At 37.4% G+C, this 8480-nt stretch overlaps 1 pseudogene; it reads left to right on the top strand.

Moving 5' to 3' along the window:
• The first annotated feature begins 7753 nt into the window (after window positions 1-7753).
• LOC133048007 (protein Abitram-like) lies at window positions 7754-8256 on the top strand (annotated as a pseudogene).
• The last annotated feature ends 224 nt before the right edge of the window (window positions 8257-8480 follow it).

The raw sequence follows: 8480 nt of genomic DNA, 5'->3' as shown, positions 1-8480 counted from the left end.
CAGATCTCAAAGAACTTTCTTTCATTACTGTTAAAGTAATAATTTGGCATCCCTAGCATTATATGTTAAATAGAATGTATGCAATAAATGGATCATTTTCCTGCTTTTAAATATGAATAGAAACTCAATTTTTATTTGGAGAAAATAAATAGATATGAAATCAATACATTTTGCTTTTTCAAATTGTTGAATGGGATATATTTGTAGTGTAAATTTAATATTACTATGACTTCTTTAAATGTTAGTAGATAGTATTAAATAGACAGTATTGACAATTATTAATAGATAGTATTAAAACAATTTATGAAATGCTTCATTCAAACTTTAAGATATAAATTTTGAAGTCATCTAATATAATTTAATTTGGTAAAAATTTCCACAAGTAAATAATAATATAATAATAATTTTTTATATAAATATTTACATATAGGCTTTCCTAGTGGCTCAGATGGTAAAGAATATACCTGCAATTCAGGAGACCAAGATTCAATTACTGGGTTGGGAAGATCCCCTTGAAAAGGAAATGGTTACCACTCTAGTATACTTGCTTGGAGAATTCCACGGACAGAGGAGCCTGAGGAACTACAGACCATGGGGTCACAGAGTCAGACACGGCTGAGCAACTAACACTTTCACATATGTGTGCACATATATATATATATATATGTGTGTGTGTGTGTGTGTGTGTGTGTATGCATGTATATCTTGGTCAGTATATAGCTGGCTGCTATATAGCAGGCTGGAGATGTATGGGACAGGTAATGAGGGAGCTCTGAGTCTTCAAGCAGTTTGAATGCAGGATTTCTCCTTCTGTGAGGCATCTCAGGATTTTTCTCTTAAGGCTTTTAAATGATTGTGTGTGACCCATCAACATTAGGCAGGGATAAAGCACTTTATTCAGAATCTATGGATTTAAATGTAGTCACATCTAAAATATGTCTTCCAACAAAAGAGACACAAGTATAAAGAACAGACTTTTGGACTCTGTGGGAGAAGGCAAAGGTGGGATGATTTGACAGAATAGCATTGAAACATGTATATTCAGTTCAGTTCAGTTCAGTCACTCAGTCGTGTCTCACTTTTTGCGACCCCATGAATTGCAGCACGCCAGGCCTCCCTGTCCATCACCAACTCCCGGAGTTTGCTCAAACTCAGGTCCATCGAGTTGGTGATGTCATCCAGCCATCTCATCCTCTGTCTTCCCCTTCTCCTCCTGCCCCCAATCCCTCCCAGCATCAAGGTCTTTTCCAATGAGTCAACTCTTCACATGAGGTGGCCAAAGTATTGGAGTTTCAGTTTCAGCATCAGTCCTTCCAGTGAACACCCAGGACTTATCTCCTTATGATGACCTACAAGACCTTTTAGAACTAACACCCAAAAAAGATGTTCTTTTCATTATACGGGACTGGAACGCAAACGTAGGAAGTCAAGAAACACCTGGAGTAACAGGCAAATTTAGCTTTAGAGTATAGAATGAAGCAGGGCAAACACTAACAGAATTTTGTCAAGAGACACCACCCTTATGGCAGAAAGTGAAGAAGAACTGAAGAGCCTCTTGATGAAAGTGAAAGAGGAGAGTGAAAAAGTTGGCTTAAAGCTCAACATTCAGAAAGCTAAGGTCATGGCATCTGGTCCCATCACTTCATGGCAAATAGATGGGGAAACAGTGGAAACAGTGGCAGACTTTATTTTTTTGGGCTCCAAAATCACTGCAGATGGTGATTGCCGCCATGAAAGTAAAAGACACTTACTCATTGGAAGGAAAGTTATGACCAACCTAGACAGCATATTAAAAATCAGAGACATTACTTTGCCAACAAAGGTCCATCTAGTCAAGGCTATGGTTTTTCCAGTAGTCACGTATGGATGTGAGAGTTGGACTATAAAGAAAGCTGAGCACCGAAGAATTGCTTCTTTTGAACTGTGGTATTGGAGAAGACTCTTGAGAGTCCCTTGGACTGCAAGGAGATCCAATCAGCCCATCCTAAAGAAGTTCAGACCTAGTTGTTCATTGGAAGGACTGATGTTGAATCTGAAGCTCTAAAACTTTGACCACCTGATGCGAAGAGCTGACTCATTTAAAAGACCCTGATGCTGGGAGGGGTTGGGGGCAGGAGGAGAAGGGGATGACAGAGGGTGATATGGTTGGATGGCATCACCGACTCGATGGAAATGGATTTGGGTGGAGTCTTGGAGTTGGTGATGGGCAGGGAGGCTTGGCATGCTGTGGTTCATGGGGTCACAAAGACTTGGACACGACTGAGTGACTCAACTGAACTGAACTGAAGTATGATTATTACTCAACTTTCTCACTGCCTTCTGTCACTTTCCTGTTTTTACACTGAAAAGTTTATTATCTCAATACATGAACAAAAATGTAAATAATACATTGGATCTGAATTATATCATGCAAATGAAATAATATTTCTTATAATATTTAAATTGAAGTGACTTTATGAAGTGATAGAAAAAAAAGTAACAAGAGAACTGTCTTTAAAAGTACAGAATCTTTTTAATGGCTGAGTAATATTCCATGGTGTATATGTACCACAGCTTCCTTATCCATTCATCTGCTGATGGGCATCTAGGTTGCTTCCATGTCCTGGCTATTATAAACAGTGCTGCGATGAACATTGGGGTGCACGTGTCTCTTTCAGATCTGGTTTCCTCAGTGTGTATGCCCAGAAGAGGGATTGCTGGGTCATATGGCAGTTCTATTTCCAGTTTTTTAAGAAATCTCCACACTGTTTTCCATAGCGGCTGTACTAGTTTGCATTCCCACCAACAGTGTAAGAGGGTTCCCTTTTCTCCACACCCTCTCCAGCATTTATTGCTTGTAGACTTTTGGATAGCAGCTATCCTGACTGGCGTGTAATGGTACCTCATTGTGGTTTTGATCTGCATTTCTCTGATAATGAGTGATGTTGAGCATCTTTTCATGTGTTTGTTAGCCATCTGTATGTCTTCTTTGGAGAAATGTCTGTTTAGTTCTTTGCCCCATTTTTTGATTGGGTCATTTATTTTTCTGGAATTGAGCTGCAGGAGTTGCTTGTATATTTTTGAGATTAATCCTTTGTCTGTTTCTTCATTTGCTATTATTTTCTCCCAATCTGAGGGCTGTCTTTTCAGCTTGCTTATAGTTTCCTTTGTAGTGCAAAAGCTTTTAAGTTTCATTAGGTCCCATTTGTTTAGTTTTGCTTTTATTTCCAATATTCTGGGAGGTGGGTCATAGAGGATCTTGCTTTGATTTATGTCGGAGAGTGTTTTGCCTATGTTCTCCTCTAGGAGTTTTATATATTCATATCAATGTATGACAAAACCCACTGGAAAAAAAAAATAAAAATAATAAAATAAATAAATAAATAAAATAAAAGTACAGAATCGTGGTCTAACACCATTCCTTGTTAGCTATATATCTTCTGAGATTTTCAGGAAATATAATTAATGCTACTCTAAAATTATCTGTCACAAAATCTCACCAAAAAAAATGGTGAATACCATGAGTTTTATCTTCTCATTTTCCAATTTATACTTAACATTTTTATGAAGATGATATTTAAAAAATACACACATAACTCTTTCAATGAAAACTCCTCAGTGTTGTTCCATCTTCCAAGGAGCAGAACATACACTTATTTCTAAGCAGCTGGCCCACTCCTTTGCCTTTGCATGTGTACATGTATGCTAAGTAGTTTCAGTCATGCCCCAGTTTTTTTGTGACCCTATGGACCCTAGCCTGCCAGGCCCCTCTGTCCATGGTATTCCCAGCATGAATACTGGAGTGGGCTGCCATGCCACACCAATCTTCCCAACTCAGGGACTGAACTTCTGTCTCCTGTGACTCCTGCACTGCAGGCTAATTCTTTATCACTGGGCCATCAGTGAAGCCCCCTTTACCTTTGAAGAGGATGCTTATTCCAGCAACACTCCAGTATCACTGAAGAAAAGTAACTTTTCTTTAAAGTGTAGATTTTGATCGTATTATTTTGTCTGCTATTTCAATTCCTTCTAACCTTTCAGATTTCACCTTTAATTCTCCTTCAATCTGAAATCTTCTCAGAGTTTACCAGGGAGTTTGAGGAATTTTCCTGTCATATAATTTAGTGAATTCTAGTCATTATAGCAAATTTTATGCTTCATTATCAATTTTCTCATGTAAGTATTTCTTTCCGAGATTAAAAATACGTTGAGAGGAGGGTATGCTTATTTTATTCTTTATATTCCCAAACTGACATAAGAGGACAAAATATAGATAAATGATTAATGTCTAAAAGCTTTACACAGTTTTTTTTTTTTAAATTTCATAGCAACCAACGACTTATCTAACTGAGTTAACATCTTTCTGTACAAGTTCATCAATCTGCAGAAGTTTAATAAACAAGTCAATATTGGAACTGAGATTCCAAGTCAGATAGGCTGACTTCAGAGTATAACTCAATGATATTTAGAATTAAGGTTACCTGAGTCTCAACACTGCTGATTACTCAAAGGCAATCTTCTCAATCTAGAAATTAAGATTATGTAGGGATAGGGATACTTTAGTTTGTCTAAGTGCAAATATTATCTCTCTTTTTAAAATTACTTTACTGAGGTTTGAATAGCACACAAAAACCCATCCATAAAACTTGATGAGTCTGGAGATAAGTACAGAGATAAAACTATCAAGCAATCAATGTCATAAACCCTTAAAAGGCCCCTCTAACCTCTTTTTTAAATCAGTTATTTTGGTGATAAGAATACAGCATCCTTGGCAAAATTTTAGTTAGATAGTATAGGGTTGTTTACTCCAGGGGCTGTGATGTACAATAGATCTCTAGCAATTATTCTTCCTGCATGACTAAAACTCTCTATCTTTGGATTATTACCTCCTCATTTTCCCTTGTACCCAAGCCCCTGGCAATGACAATTCTAGTCTCTGCTTCTCTGAAAACATCTATCTTTAAAAAATAAAAATACCTGAATAGGTAGGTTTCTTTGAACAATAACCAGACATTAAATTTATATCACAACTTCAAAGGAAAAAATAAATTGTAAGAGCCAAACACACTGTAGTTAGACTTCAAAAGTGTTTACTAAATTTAAAAGTGCTTAACTTCCAATGTATGCAAATTGAATGTTTTATTTTCCATGTTTTTTAGATAATCCTTTTTATTATAGAATAATGGTGCAATCCTTGTGTTGATCTTAGATATTGTCTTCTTTCTTTATCTTCCCGGTGGTGTTCCATGTTGGTCCATGGCAAGAGCATCCATATAAGAACATTCTTGAAAGCAATAAACACTAAAGCAAATAAAACAAAGACAAATTTGTAGGACAACTGGTATTAACAAGCATTACACTGGGTAAGCTGGGCTAAGTGGTCACCTTACGCAATTTCTCATGAGTTGTGACTACATATGCATGAATCCTCCCAAATCTCATTGCATTTATTTAGTGCCACTTTTTAAAAGTGAAATCTAAACTCAAATGCTGAAAAGCAAGTTTTTACAATCCCTATTATTCTTTCCTAATTTTATCTCTATCTTTGTACTTAAAAATCCACATTTTTTCCCAATCTCAATACTTCTCTAATAGTAATTATCACACGTGTTACTTCAGATTTTACTATAATTTTTATAGAACCTTATTTTAAAAATCAAAATGGTACTAGGAAAAATGCCCCTCAAAAGCCATATCACCTGTTTTCTTCAGCATTGTGTAAATCGTAACTGCTACAGTTCTGTTTTTTTTTTTTTTTTTTTTTTTTTTTTTAAGCTATGTCTCAAGTCTTAAGAGAGATGACAAGGAAGAAGGAGAAGAAGGGGAAGAAGGAGAAAGAAGGAGGAGGATGTAAAGTCAAAGGAGGAGGAGAGGAAGGAGAAGAAGGAAAGAGAAGGAAAATCAGAAAGGGGCTAATGTTTGAGGTCTATGCCTCAAACAAAGTTTCAATTCCAACATATCTTCCTTAATTTCGTAACGTTAAAGGGTTACATAAAACCTCAAACTTACACAAGCATATATCCATCATAGAAATATAATTAAGGAAAAAAAGGAAAGCAGTGTTGAGGAAGAAAAGAGTGAAGAAAAGGATGGAGGAAGTAAGCATACTTTTTGAATTATTACTGTTGGAAAATGAGGTCTTCTCTTCTATGGTATTCCTCATAGGGAATAAATAATTTGACAAAACTATCTATTCTGCTAATATGTACAATCGCTCTTGGTCTCCATTGCAATTATTTAATAGATTTGCTGAGACTCTAATTATCTTAGAAGTCGAGACTCAGATAAAAGGAGGGAAAACTTACCTTCAACAGTATGATGTATCTAAAATCCTAAAAGTAAAACATAAAACTCTTGACTGTGGTTGAATATTAGTTTGGATTGTATAGCTTTTAAACACTTACCATCATGCAAAGAATTGAAAATAGTTTCCCCACTTATTTTTTAAAAGCTTGTAGCACCTCAATGTTCATCGCAGCACTATTTATAATAGTCAGGACATGGAAGCAACCTAGATGCCCATCAGTGGACGAATGGATAAGGAAGCTGTGGTACATATACACCATGGAATATTACTCAGCTATTAAAAATAATGCATTTGAACCAGTTCTAATGAGGTGGATGAAACTGGAGCCCATTATACAGAGTGAAGTAAGCCAGAAAGATAAAGACTAATACAGTATACTAACACATATATATGGAATTTAAAAAGATGGTAATGATAACCCTATATGCAAAACAGAAAAAAAGACACAGATGTACAGAACAGACTTTTGGACTCTGTGGGAGAAGGCATGGGTGGGATGTTCTGAGAGAACAGCATTGAAACAAGTATACTATCAAGGGTGAAACAGATCACCAGCCCATGTTGGATGCATGAGACAAGTGCTCAGGGCTGGTGCACTGGGAAGACCCAGAGGGATGGGATGGAAAGGGAGGTGGGAGAGGGGATCGGGATGGGGAACACGTGTAAATCCATGGCTGATTCATGTCAATGTATGGCAAAAATCCACTACAATATTGTAAAGTAATTAGCCTCCAACTAATAAAAATAAATGGAAAAAAAATAATAAAAGCTTGCAGCAGTTTGCCGACTTATTTTAAAGAAAAAGCTTTGTGTATCACCAAAACTGGACATTTCTACGTGATTATACTTATTCTAGGTTTTGTTAGCAATGAATAATCAAATGCTTTTAGTTCTTTTGTAGTTCTGTATGGAAGAAAATTCCTATGGGTAATGAAATTCCTATGAGTAATTGAAATGAATGCATTTGTTTGTACATGTCTCATTACATTGACATCTCACAACAATATGACAAAAAAAAAAAAAAATACCCACTTTCACTTGCAAGTAGGACACAGGTTTGATAGGATCTTTGCTTAACAAAGTAAGTGCCTCTAATACACACTGAATAATTTTTTTTTTAATTTTTCCATATTCATTATTTTTAGAAATTGATTTCCTGAAGAAAGATTATTAACAGTTTATGTAAAGTTGGAAACAGAAAGAGTGAAGTCACTCAGTCATGTCGACTTTTTGCGGCCCCATGAACTATAGCCCACCAGGCACCTCCATCCATGGAATTTTCCAGGCAAGAGTACTGGAGTGGGTTGCCGTTTCCTTCTCCAGGGGATCTTCCTGACCCAGGGATCAAACCCAGGTCTCCCGCATTGCAGGCAGACGCTTTACCGTCTGAGCCACCAGGAATCCCCCCTGGAAAGAGAAGGAAGTGTCAGGTCCAGGAGGGCGGGGTTTGCCGCACCCCAGGTCGCCATGACAACCGAGCCCCAGACTGTTGAGCCACTGTGTTAAAGATTGTCACTTTACTTGCTGGTCCAAGGCGGATGTCAAAGAAAGCCCGGGGAGGCCCACTGCATACAACAGCAGTGGAACTGAATACGTGTCATCACGTTGCAGGGTCTCACCCAGTTCTTCAATGTGGATAAACAATGAAAAGCATTTCTTATCAAATCTGTGCAAACTTCAAAACAAAGTCTGGGAAATGTAAGCCAGAGGCAAGTTTCTAACAGAACTGGCACCTCTTTGTCAGATTTACTGCTCAGATGAAGAAGAATATACCATGCCTAGCTGTGTTAGAGTTGGTGGAAGTGAGGGAAAATGTTCTCCATAAACCACCTATTCTTCAAGAGAAGCCACCCACTGAAGGCTACTTTTCAATTGTGTTGCCCAAATTTGAAGACAGTAAAAGCATAACAGAAGGGTTACTGACACAAAAGCAGTATGAAGTCATCAAAGCCACAGCATCTACCTCATGAGGGGCGAGGACTGAGATGGAGTAAGAAGCCTCCGCATCCTAACCTGGCCTAACAGTCAGTGCGCTAAGGGAGAACAAGCATGGGTGAAGCATTCTTCACACCTGACCATCTGCAGGGCGACCCGCTCTTAAAAGCTAACCTAGTTTTCCTTCTTTGTCTTACATAACAAGCCTTGATTCCATTTTGTCTTCAACCTCCCAGATCTGTTCTCTTGCTTTACTCTG

This window comes from Dama dama, chromosome 28 (genome assembly GCF_033118175.1).
Source record: "Dama dama isolate Ldn47 chromosome 28, ASM3311817v1, whole genome shotgun sequence".
NCBI lineage: Eukaryota > Metazoa > Chordata > Mammalia > Artiodactyla > Cervidae > Dama > Dama dama.
This window is presented reverse-complemented; position numbering and strand designations above follow the sequence as displayed.